The following is a 14,339-nucleotide window of genomic DNA, read 5'->3' as shown; positions in this document are numbered from 1 at the left end:
AGGGTTGTCACCAGTGATGTCATCAGTGATGCAATTTGTGATGTTATCAGTGTCCTCCTACAACATGTAATTAGTGCTGTCATCAGTGATGCGATCTGTGATGTCATCAGTGTGGTCATAGGCTGCGCAACATAGTGGGATGAAGTTAAGGTGGCATTAGCTGAATTTAAGGGGTTTTGTTGCGTTAAGTGTTAAATTGTCACCTTAACGTCCCTGCAACTAAAGTTCTTTCCTTGAATGTGGATAATATTCTGCTGCATATGAATAAACCTGAAACCTCTAAAGCATGTCCATGATGCTGTAGATGAACTTTCAAAAGTCTCAGCATGTAAATGTATTGGAGAAAAAACTCCAATGTTACCCTCTCCAATTTATGTAAGGTTTAAATAGGTAGTATCGTGGAGTACCCCTTCATATGTACAATATGTTGGTATTTATTTTGCTAAGGAAATTATGAAGACAATTGAACTCAATTAGAATGTCATTTTGCTAACAATTTATCGATGCACAGATTTATGGCCTCTTTTGATTCGTACTTAGTGGAGCAAATAATATGCTCTTAAATCACTGCTATCCCCCATTATGTGTACTGTTGTGGCTAACAATACATTTCAGAGAAAACATTTAACTGCATGATATGACTAAGGAATTGTTATGGTGGTAAATGCAAACTAATTAGAAGGAAACTGTAAGGATATTTGGCATGTTACAGCACAGAGTACAGTACTACTGCACAAGTAGCATTTTTTTTTTGCAGCACCACCACAAGGGTGCGGTGCATTGCTATATGGGTTAGCAGATTAACAAGGAAAGACAGGCTATTCAGTCAAAAAAAAAACGATTTTAATATATAAGATGCAAAGCTATTTTTACAGTTAAAAGCACACGTGTTCATTTAAAAATGCACACTATTTTTCACCTGAAATGCCTATATTGCTAGAGACACATTTGAAAATTAACAACTAACATATTAACAATTAACCTGACTAATAAAACCTTATTTTAATATAACCCACTAATAAAATGTGTTCTCTACTGCAGAATTAGGCATACTTTGAAAACCATTTAAATGAGTGTGCAGATTTTTCTCTTCTCTGCCTGATTATCCGTGTTGTTGTGCACAGTAACGGCAGGAAGGAGGAAGTCAGATTTGCAACAATTGCAAATGTATAAGCGAAGCTATTGTTGAAAAGTAGGAGGATGAGAGATGATGGATTTCATTGGAACACGTCATAAAGAGGGCTGAGAGGAAAGTTTTAGTGGGCAGTAGCAGGGAAAAAGACAGGCAGACATCTTTCTGCACTACTGGGGAGAAGACCTGGCTGTGGGGGTGTCCTGCTGCAGTCGAGTCTGGGGAAAGCTGAAAGAATTACCTTTCCACTGGCAGAGGCAGTCCTATCTGAAAAAGCTGAGAATTCCAGGCAATGACCCCGGCTTGAGAAGGCAAGCGTTCCTTTTTATTGGAGTTACGCCAAGAGAGCCACATTCACAGAGAGAAGAATCTGAACAGATAAGGTAATTACCTAACTGGGGGAGCTGTGTGTGTGCACGAAAGTATGCAGTCAGTTTAGAAAAATGAAAGTCCCGTGCGTGTCTTTATCAAGTGCTAATGTTGCAATTTAAGTTCTGTTCTCCGCCACTATAATTGCAGTGTGTCATTGAAAATGCTTTGATTGTTCCCTTTTATTGCTGTAAAAAATGAGATCATGCCTAAATGTAAATTTTATAATACAGAAAATATTTGAAAACAGACGGGTGGTTTATTTTCTATTTACCATTACAATGCCAATGATGTGGGGAGATTTTTAAACAGTGCAATGGTCATTTTAAGACAGATGTGTGTATGTCAGAATCAGTATGAATAATTGTGAATGACTGTAGTATAACTTGTTGGAGGTACATGAGCCAACGGGAAGAGAGACTCTCTGAACATAGCTCCCTACCGTATATAAGGTAGTGGAAATTACCACAAGACTACCACATATAGCTCTCTGTCGTAAATAAGTCAGTGAGTTTGCCCATGGTGGCGCACCAACACTATCCCTGGAAATTGTGGTTTCCCTAGAATGCAGGTCTGAGGTCTCTCTAGTGATCACACGAAAAATCTAAGCGAAGATAAGGGATTCTGGACATTGGGGCCACAAATAAAACAAGGGAATTATGCTCACCAAAATACCACCAACCACGTATACCAAATATGCAGGTCTGGGTGCTGAAATAATGCATGTCCATTGTATTATTGTTGCACATGGCCAAATCTGAATACAAAGAGTGATTATTGCTAAGTTATTTCTCGGCGGTAATAAAATACCGTCAGGCCCCAAATCTCCACAAAATACCCTACATATTTATGGTGCGTTGCAGGCCGGGAAAGTGATCATAGAGTACCTACTGGGCGTGGCAAGCGTGTCTCACACTGCCATTTGCACATTAAAGGGAACCCATTTTATAATAGCAGTGTGCCACTAAAAACGAATTTCAGAATGTCACAAAGGGAAACCACATTCTCAGATCTAGTGCAATATTTAGAGGCAAAGTTATTTGCACATGGGAATTGGTCTTCGAACAGTACCTTAGAATGGAGTAACCGCATTCAGGGTGAGGTGCAGAAAGAAAAACTAGACAATATTTTTGCAGAAGGCAGCATAATTCAGGTCTGCCTTACGAGATTATTGAATGCAGCCGATAAAAGTGCAGAGAAAGACTGTTTAATACGTCTATGCGGCAAAATATGGTTTATTTTAAACAAGTCACTGCGAATGCAAGAGAATGATACTCAGCTAATTAACAGGTTAAAGACTGAAATAGATGGGGCAAGTAAAAATCAGGAAATGTTGAGAGCAGAATTGGATGTATGCCAAAAAGACATGCAATTAAAATGCAGAGACTTTGATACTCAGTTATCCAAAAGCAAGAAACAATTTGAAGATAGTGAGCAAGAATTGACACACTTAAAAGCCTTAGTGGATCACATTAGGCAGGATAAAGATGAGGTTGTTTCAGAAATGCAGATTTTACAAAAAGAACATTGTGAAAAAGAAGGTGATCTCCAGAGTGTAGAACAAGAAATGATTAAAATGATTCAAGAAAGAGACAAAAGAAATAAAGAGTTCAATGAATGCCAAATTCAAATGTGTGACATGCAGGAGGCAATTAATAAAATGAGTGATGAAAATAATTATTTGCATGATGAAGCCAACAGACTCCTTAAAAAGTGTAAGGACTTAGAACAGCAAATGTGCATTCCCAGGTCACAGGAGAGGCGGCAGGGTACCACATTCAATGGAGTGGAGGTGAATTCTAGCTCTGCCCAAAGAGCTAGTGCCCCAGTGACTGGGCCGGTGACTGAACTTGGTTGCAGCGCCCTTGGGGGATTTGATACTCCCATTGGGGGCAGCCACCAATCTCATACACCTGAAAACAGGATTGAATCACAAAATAGTGCAATTCCATGCATTGCAACAAGTAGCCCCATAAAAATAATGAAATCCATTAAAGCCCTGATCAAACCATTTAAAAAGGGAGGTGAATGCTGCATTGAGGATCACTTAGAAGCGGTGCATGACATTTTTAAAGCGCTCCAGATACCTAAGGAACAGTACAGACAATATTTTCATTTAACTTTAGATGCCCCGACGGCCAGCATCATAAGGGGATTAAATGAACAGCAGAATATGACATGGCTGGAGTTTGAAAAAGAAATTAGGCGTCATTTTTCTCCTTTTCAGTCATTGCAAGAGGCAAAGAAAGTTGCGTACACTATTACTGCTGGACCTAATACATCACCTCGCCAATTTTTACAAGACTTAAAAAGAGCATTCTCTCGCTTTGATGTATCTTTTGACTCAAATTCCAATGAGTTTAAAACCGCATACTTCTATGGGCTACAGAAAGACATCATATCCCAATTGGTCCGTGAATTTGACCGTGACAAGTCCCTTGAATGGATTGTACATCAAAGCACCAAGCTATATGAGGTACTCTATTGTCAGGGTAGAGAAAGTGATAAAATGAAAGATACTAGGCCTAAATCTAAAGAACCCTCAGCCACAGTAATGGAAATCAGGTCAGCCAAAATGTCCCTTGAGTCTGCTCAAAGCCAAGGTAAAAATAATGTGACACCTGAACAAAGGGGTAATCAACAAAGATCGCCATTGCCTGTACCAATGTTCCAATCACATGATCCTAGTAATAGAGAGAGCTACATCAGCCCTAGATATTTAGGAGATAGACCCCGGGTAAGATACCGGTCTGATATGGCAGGTATGAACAATAACCAGAGACAAAATCAAGATCAAAGAAATGATGGTCCCTACCAGTCATTGGGGACACAGAGCAGATTTGATCCCAGCACCATGATATATGGTAATCAGGATAGGCCCCGATATGTGGATCGATTTACTGATAATGGAAATCAATATAGGGGCCAGTACCCACAATCTGAGAGACAGGACATGAGGCAAAACGTGAACTACAGTCCACGCCAGTACAATGATTCCCCACCAGGGGACTATAATCAAAGGATGGGTGCAAACCGCTCCCCTCCACAAATGAATCAAGAATTCAGAAACCATCCCAACCGGTATCAATCACCTGAGAGGTATCAGAATAGATCCAATCAGGGGGAAAACAACCAATATCGACCTAGGCCACAGAAAGAGGATCCTAGAGAGGTGGAAAGGTTCCAATGCCTTGAGGCCCAAGTGAAAATGTTAGCTGAGCAAATAGGAAAGCTCTATACAGCGCAAAAACAACCTTCCAAAGAGGGGGCTGATGGCCATAGCAATGACCGGGGGGCTTCCGAAAAGTGACTAAGTACTCATGATAACTGCAGTGCCAAAATGACAGATAGCTCTGATATAATTTTGCATAACGACTCTGAGATGTCTAATGGATTAAAAATGAAAGTACCAGTAAATGAAATTGTGACAGAAAGTGCAAATACTTCTAAAAAAGAGGTACGGTTTAACTTAGAGCTAAATAAAACAGTAAAGATTTGCACAAATGAAAAAGAAACATTAGGAATTCCAAAAGAACAAAGGGACAGATTTAAGAAAAATGACTCATGCATGGGGAATACCAGTGAACAGGGAGTAAGTGGGGATGCCATAGCTCCTTCCCTGGGCAAGCAAAACAATTACCAAACACAGACAGAAAAAGGAAATACTCACAAGGAGGGTACAAGTCAATCACCTGAAAAATTCTTTGAGCCACATATTTTTGAAGAGGCTGAAAGGGCTGGTATTACACTAAATGATCACAAATGCACAGAATTAAAAAATGACAAATTGCTGAATGATGTTGTGACACATGTTCAGTTGGAAGGTTGTAATGTGGTCTCTGATGTTACCCAGATGGATGGGCGAACGGTGGCCACACTCCAAAAAACCTCTGAACATGGAGAAATGAATAAAATATCTCGCACAGAAATGGGTAAAAAGGAGGGAAAAATGTCTTTTCATTTACCAATGTGCTTAGCCAAAAGTGAAAAAGGCCTGAGAAAGGTGAGCTCTGAAATCAGTAAGAATTCACATTTCTTATGTGTATTAGAGGAAGTTGAGGACAGATATTATGCACCCATCACTGTAGAAGAAAAATGCCACACCTTTGCTATGATTGACACTGGCGCACAGGCCACAATTATGTCCAAGGAGCTGGTAAAGAGTATCAATGAAGGGAGGCCTCCACAGAGTCAGATCACAGTGAAGGCAAATCAAGGCCCAGTGCATAACTTTAATGGGGAGGAGGTGCCCATCATAGGTGTAACTGAGGTTGACATAAAAATAGGAAAGCACAGAATGAAACAAGAGGTATTGATCACATCTATTTGTGAAATTCCATTTCTGATGGGGACAGATTGCCTGAAAAGATTGTCTCCTCTCATAGATGGGGTGAATGGAGTGCTGTGGTCCTTAACCAAAAAACCATTGAGGCCTAAGAAACTAAAATCACAAAACAGCAATATAAAAGAATGTCACACCGTTGCCAAAACAAATGATGCTGTGGAGGTATATCTCCAGAATAGCTGCATACCTAGTGTCACTGTTATATTAAGGTGTCAAGACAAAGATCAGAGCGACAATGAAAAACTACCTGTACAAATATACTTGGACCCAAGGAAAGATTGGCAGACTGCCATAGACGAACACACATTACGTTTCTATTTAAAAGAGAATACATGCAAACAGAATATTGTTCCTAAAACAGATTCAGAAAAACACATTACCACTCTGGCAGAGATACACATGGAAGATGAGCAACCATGGGTTCACGCTGGTATAAATGATTATCTTAAAACAATAAAAGCCACTTTAGCGCTTGAACATGAAAGGAGTTTCATTAATGAGAAATTGTTGCAAAAAATTATGGAGAGGGAAGAAATCCCGAAATTTAGGATTAAAAACCAATATGTTTCTGGGTTGGACAGTCCAAACTTTGAAAACCGAATTACAGGCAGATGCATGCTTAAAATTAGCATTGGGCAGAAAGCAATTTACCATAATGTATGGATAGTGAGTGGAGCACAAAATGAATTTTACATGGGCAATGACATCATGCACAGAATGTGTATGGTGTTAGATTTCCTTAATCAAAAAATATGGTCGCGCCTAGGTGGGCCGGCGCCTGAATTTGAAGACAAAAGAAGGGCTTATCATTGTGCACAACTAGTTCCTTATGCAGTCGAATTACAGATGAGGAAAAATACTATTATTCCTGCATTTACAAAACAGTTTGCAATAACACTGAAATGCAAAAATGGACAGCAGATGAAAGGCTCTGATGCATTTGTATGCCTGAATGAATCCATAAAACAGCAAGGCCTGGATTATGAATACATTCCATTGGTAGACATTGGTGAGGGATCTGTAAAAATCATGGTGAATAATAAAGGTTGTCAGGATATTCATTTAGAGGAAAACTCCCCATTAGGAATGGCCATACAAAAATCACATTATACGGCAGATTTAAATAACATGGTGATTGGGAATATTCCTGAAAAATATGTAGATGCCAAGGGCGAGTTGCCAGAACACCTGGACTCTCAGCCCAAAGGAATGTTTAAAATTCATTCTGTGTATCCTTATGATTCAAATGAGACAGTGTGCTGCCATCAAGAGGATTGCATAATATTTAATTTAAATGAAAATGAAACAGGAAATCAGCCCATTGAAGTGGAAGCTGATATGCCAAAATATTTGAAAGTGGCAGCTCTACAAAAAGACACAGCCACACAGTTAGAGGAAAGCGCTGAGATTCCTTTACCAGAAGAGTTTCCAGAATTTTCCAGAATGGTAGAAGAGCAGATCTCCTTAGCGGATGCATGTAACAGCGATGAGGATCGACGCACTCTGAGGGAAATATTTATGGAGTTCAAGGATGTATTTGCAAAAGATGCTTATGATTGTGGTTTAACTGATTTACATGTGGCCACACTACCAGAAGGTTGTAGCAGAAATCCAGTGTTTGTACGCCAGTATAGACTACCGCTGGCATGTTTAGAATCATTGGCAGAGATTATTAAAAATTTGGAATCACGGGGAATAATTAGGCCCATTCATAGCACATCCAATACGCCTATTTTAGGTGTGTTAAAGCCAAATGGTCAATGGCGGCTGTGTGCAGACTTAAGAGAGTTAAATAAAAGAGTACCAGTATCTAGATGGCCACTACCATTCATTGATCAGGGCCTAGCTCAGATACATGGTTCAAATGTATTTACCACGTTAGATCTCACATCTGGATATTGGTGTGTGCCATTGGCAGAGGAGATACAACACCTATTTTCCTTTACATTTGACAGGACTCAATATGCCTGGCTTAGAGCTCCGTTCGGGTACATCAATAGTGGGAGTGAATTTGGCATATTTTTGAGAAAGGCCATGCCGGATGCAGCGGAAAGAGGGACAATAGTTTATGTGGATGATGTCTTGATAAAAAATGAAAACCTTAAAAGCCATTTTGATGAAATAAGACATGTGCTTGGCCAATTGCAGAAAGCAGGCGCCAAAGTATCTTTGCAAAAAGCACAATGGTGCAAGAAAAAAGTGAACTTTCTAGGGCATGAAGTGACTGAACATGGGCTAAATCCACAAAGGAAGAAAATAGAGGCCATACAAAGATTAAAAGATCCTAAAAATGTGAAAGGAGTAAAAAGTTTATTAGGGATGACAGGCTATAACAGAAAGTTCATTGAGAATTATGCAGAAATCACTCAACCATTGACTAAACTGCTTAAACTAAATACTCCCTGGAGATGGGAAAGAGAGCAATCTGATGCAGTGGCTAGATTGAAGGAATGTCTTGTAAAGGCACCATGTTTAGCATACCCCATAAAGGATAGGGATTTCTTTATAGAAATAGGCTTTTCTGAACATTGTATGTCAGCAGTGTTATCACAAAAACACGATTTGAATCACAAAACCATTGCATATGCAAGTAAGGCATTTTCCCAAGTTGAAATGAAATTTAATGAATGTGAGAAGGCCCTATTAACCACTGTGTGGGCGCTACAACATTTTCGCCCCATTGTTCAGGGAGAAAAGGTGATTATTGAAACAAATCATCAACCTTTGCAATTTTTAGAAAGTAAAAGAATTAGATCAGGCAATCTAGCGCAATCCAGAATCACTTCATGGACGCTGGCATTACAAGGTTTTCCCGTAGAAGTAAGATATGGACAAAATAAAAAGAGCCCAATTGCTCAAGGGTTAGCTGACTTACATGACTGTGCAGCTGAACAAATAACAAATGAAATGGATGTGGAAGCTAGTTTACAGGAATTTGAACAATCACCACACAAAGCTTTTGATGAAAAAACATGCAAGGATTTGCCAACTGTATACGTGGATGGTTGTGCTTTTCACATTGAAAATGACAGTAATAAACAATTAGTGGCAGGAATAGGAAATGTCTGGTTGAAATGTGAAGGCGTTCCTAGTATAGGGATGAGGATTGGAGATAGGAGCAGTCAGGTGGCGGAATTGGCAGCCATCTATAAAGCAATTGCTACTGCAGTTGATAAAAAGTTCAGTGAAATTGTCCTGGTGACTGATTCTGACTATGCACGGAATAGCTTTGTGGAGTATTTGCCTGGTTGGAAAGCAAGAGGCATGGTTACATACAACAAAAAGCCACTTAAACATGGAAAAATGATACAAGCCATAGACAAATTGGGGTCAGAAAATAATTTAACAATATACTGGAGAAAAATTCGTGGGCATTTAAAAACACCAGGAGAGGATAAGGAGGGAAATGATAAGGCAGACCATCTGGCTAAGATTGGGGCTGTGATGGGAGAATTGCTACCTATTGATTATTTAATGGGTGAAATACAAATTGATGCAGTCACACGGTCTAAAGCACCAAAGGAGGTAGATCAACCGGTGGTGCAGTGGAGTCATGACACGCCAGACCAAGATTTGATTGAGGCACAAAAGAATGATCAAATTTTGGGAATCTATTATAATCATTTGATGGATCCTGAACAAAATCCTTTAACAGAAAATGATTGTATGGGAAAAGAAGAGTTGAGGGTGTTATTAAAGAACAAAACACGAATTAGATTACAGGATGGACTCATGATTAGAGAGTCCATAACAGGGCAAATACAGTGGGTAGTACCCCTTTCATTCAGAGGACTAATGCTACACCATGCACATGATGCCATAACTGCAGGCCATAGAGGTTCACAAAAGACATTAGAAATACTAAAAGATTATGCTTACTGGCCACATATGTCCCAAGATGTGGAATTATATACTAGAGGATGTCTAGTATGCGCCCAATTTAAACCTGCTTCACCAATGCATAGAGCACCATTGATGAAAAGAGGCCTAACTCTCCCATGGTCAGATTTGCAAATAGACTATGTAGGTCCTTTAAAAAGGTCGAGCAGGGGACACCGCTATATTTTGAGTGTGGTATGTTTGATGTCAAAATGGATTGAGTGCATTCCCGCACCAGATTGTAGTGCGCAAACAGCAGCCACATTGCTGGTGAACCATGTGTTCTCAAGGTTTGGGTTGCCACAAAGAATTGAGTCAGACAGAGGAAGTCATTTCACAAGTACTCTAATGAGTAAGGTATGGCAAATACTAGGTGTGAAAAGGAAACTACATATCGCATATCGGGCGGCGTCTTCAGGTACAGTTGAAAGAAGCAATAGGTCTGTTGTGGACATTTTAAAGAAATTTGTGGCAGAAGCAGGTTCCAGCTGGGATTTGCGTTTACCATTGGTTTTGATGGCAATCAGGTCGACTCCTGCCAAAGCAACAGGTGTTAGCCCCCATGAGGTCTTAACAGGTAGGAAAATGGTGTTACCACAACACCTACTATACAGAACACATGAGCAAACTCTAGTGAGTGCATCCACAGTTCATGAATATATTGATGAAATGAGGAGGCATTTGCAACATGCATTTGCTTTTGTGCAGAGAAATCTGGAAAGAGCTGCTGACAGTGCTAAGTCATATTATGACAAAAAGACATCAGTAAAGGAATACAATGTAGGGGATCAGGTGTACAAGTTTCATTTTGGGAAAAGTAAACAGAAAAATTCTAAATTTCTGGCAGCCTGGCAGGGGCCATTCCGAATTATAGATAAAGTCTCTCCTGTAGTGTATAAAATTTTGAAAAATGAAGGTGAAACAGCAATAGAGCAGTTTGTCCATGTAAATCAAATCAAACCATGCCATCCCAGACATGAGATCAGGCAGCTTGAGCATGTGGAAACGGATAGAGTCCCTTGAGAAAATAAATGGGTGTAATCAGGAGGCAGTGACAAAGAAGTTAAAAAAAAAAAAAAAGTTGATTGTTATGATGGCACATAAACACTGTAATATATGTGAAAATATATAATATAAATAAATAAATAAATAAATATATAATATAAATAAATAAATAAATAAATGCACATATAACGGAAGCTCGTGGTTGGTGTACAGAGAGAAAGTGTATTAAATATTGAATGCTGTTTTATATGTGTTTGTTTTCTTTTAACTTGTGTTTAATTTCAAAAAAAAAAAAAAAAAAAAAAAGAAGTATTTTTACCAAGCATGTTTTATTTTTGGCAAAAAGGTGGAAATTAGTATTGTGCTATGTACTTAATCTGTTTATTTTCTATTTTGATAAGACAATTAACATTATTTGGTCGGAGGTTCCGGGATCAGAGGCCACGGGAGACGATGGAGTACTGGAGACCGCGAGGACGGATTCCGGGAAAGCCCCAAAGAGGGGTGAAGACCAAGGCTACAAAGCGATCAGCATTGAAGATGATACCGATGACATGTTTAACAATAGTGATATTTGGAGGGATCTTCAAGAATTCAGAAGCACAGGTTGTCATTGAACCTGGACCAGCATCTGGTATCGCGGTAGAAGAAGCACCAGGATTCATCATGAGTGATAGAAGGATGATTTTCCAAAATATCTACATACCATTGGATCCTGAGATTTTGATTGAAAAACATTTGAACAATACCGGAATTAAGATTGAACAGACTAAAGAGTGGCTGGAAATAAGAAAAGAGGACGCTAAGCAGTCAATAAGAGATATATTAATGCAATTGGAAAAAACATTCGTGAATTCAGCAGACATTAAGAAGAAGAGAGGAAAGAGAGGTGCGGTGATGCTCGCGATATCAATGGTAATGTCTATAATTGGGGCAATAATAGGTACTACAATATCAACAGCCAATTCTATTTCGGTAGGAACACTGAGTACTAAAGCACAACAACTGAGTATTGACCTAGAAATAATACAAAAGACATTAGATGGAATTAGAGGGGGACTGGATGAACAAGTAAGATTCATAAATGAAACTGCAATCATTCTAAATGAACAAGCGGATGTGATGCAACGGGCGACTAAAATAATACTTAAGCATGACAGAACTTTAAATGAAATATTGAACATAATGAGTCCTGTTGATAGACTATTAACGAATTATATGAGAGAAGTTCAAACTGCAGTTTCACAATTGATTCAAGGACATATTCCCTTGTATTTTGTTTCGCAGGATATCATTCGGCAAATGATAGAAAGATTGACCAGGAGGGAAATTGACCTTATACAGATAAGAATTGCATTCGAAATGGGGAATGCAATGCCGTTATATGTGGACTTGGAAAGACTAGAGATCGGATTTTTGCTATGCATCCCATTTGTAGCCCCTGAACTTATTTATCAAACGAAGTGGGTACACAACGTGGGATTTTGGCAAGAGGACAAATTCATTAAGATTAAGACTCCAGAAGTGGTGGCATTTCAGTCATGGGAACCTGAAGTTTATTTAATACCAAACCTGGAAACATGTGTAACATTTAAAGAACAAAATTATATGTGTCCAGGTAAACCGTTTGTTCCTGATGCCACAGATGCTATTTGTGGATTGAAATCTGACCCAAGTATATCAGAGGGATGTGAAGTGATTATTAGTAATATGGGGAGTGAAGAAATGGCACAGGATAAGATGGTCAGAGGTAAATGGTTGGTCAGTACCTGTTTAAAGAACATGACGGTAGTACATTTAAACCATGGAACATACGTGGTTAAACAGGTAAAATATAATGTTTTTTATTTACAGGTTCCAAAGGATGCAATTGTGTCAATTGGGGGATTAACATTGTTCCATGTAACAAATGATGTTTGGGAAAGCCAAGTGGAAAATATCGATTTTTTTCAAAGGGATACTTTTCCAATAGATCCAGATGTGGAATATTTATTGAATCACAAAGAAAGACATGTTATGAAAATGAATTTGCGAAAAAACAATATTACAATTAGTAATCTGGGCATAATAGAAGTGGAAAGATTTAATTGGGGAACCTGGGGGGAACGCTCAATAGTGGGTTTGGCTATCTTGGTGCTAATCATGGGTGGATGGTTGATTGTGCTATCAGTAAAAATGAAAATGTTACTGATTTTACTGACTACGTCAGGAAGAGAAAGATATCCCAATACACATGCATTTTAAGAGAAAAAGAAAGAACAAGTTGTTTTTAGAGATTGGCTTGGATTATAGCCAAGTTCTAAAAAACAAAAGGAGGGTATATGTAAGGATATTTGGCATGTTACAGCACAGAGTACAGTACTACTGCACAAGTAGCATTTTTTTTTTGCAGCACCACCACAAGGGTGCGGTGCATTGCTATATGGGTTAGCAGATTAACAAGGAAAGACAGGCTATTCAGTCAAAAAAAAAACGATTTTAATATATAAGATGCAAAGCTATTTTTACAGTTAAAAGCACACGTGTTCATTTAAAAATGCACACTATTTTTCACCTGAAATGCCTATATTGCTAGAGACACATTTGAAAATTAACAACTAACATATTAACAATTAACCTGACTAATAAAACCTTATTTTAATATAACCCACTAATAAAATGTGTTCTCTACTGCAGAATTAGGCATACTTTGAAAACCATTTAAATGAGTGTGCAGATTTTTCTCTTCTCTGCCTGATTATCCGTGTTGTTGTGCACAGTAACGGCAGGAAGGAGGAAGTCAGATTTGCAACAATTGCAAATGTATAAGCGAAGCTATTGTTGAAAAGTAGGAGGATGAGAGATGATGGATTTCATTGGAACACGTCATAAAGAGGGCTGAGAGGAAAGTTTTAGTGGGCAGTAGCAGGGAAAAAGACAGGCAGACATCTTTCTGCACTACTGGGGAGAAGACCTGGCTGTGGGGGTGTCCTGCTGCAGTCGAGTCTGGGGAAAGCTGAAAGAATTACCTTTCCACTGGCAGAGGCAGTCCTATCTGAAAAAGCTGAGAATTCCAGGCAATGACCCCGGCTTGAGAAGGCAAGCGTTCCTTTTTATTGGAGTTACGCCAAGAGAGCCACATTCACAGAGAGAAGAATCTGAACAGATAAGGTAATTACCTAACTGGGGGAGCTGTGTGTGTGCACGAAAGTATGCAGTCAGTTTAGAAAAATGAAAGTCCCGTGCGTGTCTTTATCAAGTGCTAATGTTGCAATTTAAGTTCTGTTCTCCGCCACTATAATTGCAGTGTGTCATTGAAAATGCTTTGATTGTTCCCTTTTATTGCTGTAAAAAATGAGATCATGCCTAAATGTAAATTTTATAATACAGAAAATATTTGAAAACAGACGGGTGGTTTATTTTCTATTTACCATTACAATGCCAATGATGTGGGGAGATTTTTAAACAGTGCAATGGTCATTTTAAGACAGATGTGTGTATGTCAGAATCAGTATGAATAATTGTGAATGACTGTAGTATAACTTGTTGGAGGTACATGAGCCAACGGGAAGAGAGACTCTCTGAACATAGCTCCCTACCGTATATAAGGTAGTGGAAATTACCACAAGA

The 14,339-nt window shown here is 38.9% G+C and overlaps 1 long non-coding RNA gene across 1 annotated transcript; it reads left to right on the top strand.

Moving 5' to 3' along the window:
- Positions 1-702: 702 nt before the first annotated feature.
- Positions 703-14,115, top strand: LOC138473012 (uncharacterized). Its single transcript, XR_011268711.1, has 2 exons — positions 703-1,515; positions 11,132-14,115. It is a non-coding gene; the product is annotated as an uncharacterized lncRNA (long non-coding RNA).
- The last annotated feature ends 224 nt before the right edge of the window (positions 14,116-14,339 follow it).

This window comes from Ambystoma mexicanum, chromosome 8 (assembly GCF_040938575.1).
Source record: "Ambystoma mexicanum isolate Mex_15411 chromosome 8, UKY_AmexF1_1, whole genome shotgun sequence".
Lineage (NCBI taxonomy): Eukaryota > Metazoa > Chordata > Amphibia > Caudata > Ambystomatidae > Ambystoma > Ambystoma mexicanum.
This window is presented reverse-complemented; position numbering and strand designations above follow the sequence as displayed.